Source organism: Sinocyclocheilus anshuiensis, unplaced genomic scaffold, assembly GCF_001515605.1.
Source record: "Sinocyclocheilus anshuiensis isolate Anshui unplaced genomic scaffold, SAMN03320099.WGS_v1.1 scaffold436, whole genome shotgun sequence".
NCBI lineage: Eukaryota > Metazoa > Chordata > Actinopteri > Cypriniformes > Cyprinidae > Sinocyclocheilus > Sinocyclocheilus anshuiensis.
In genome coordinates, this window is record NW_015560618.1 from 2,469,531 (window position 1) to 2,469,855 (window position 325).

The window sequence follows — 325 nt, forward strand, 5'->3', positions numbered from 1 at the left end:
GAAGATTTGCATAACACCGCCCAAATGTTCACGCAAAGAAAGAAGGCGTAACTTTATTGTTGCTGCCACGGCCGTCGCCATGTTGTGAAGACTCTTTGTATTTCGTTGCAAAAGCGAAAATACTTTCTTTGACCTTCCAAAAGAGGACACAACTAGAAATCAGTGGTTAAATTGTATTTACAACACTGTTCCAGAACAGTTCAACCTCAAATATTCAGATGTGTGCAGCGCATTTTATGGAGGACTGTTTCCTGATCCTGGGAGAGTAGACTACAATGCCGGCTGTTCTGACTCACAGACTGTAAGTACGTTTTCATATTTAAAG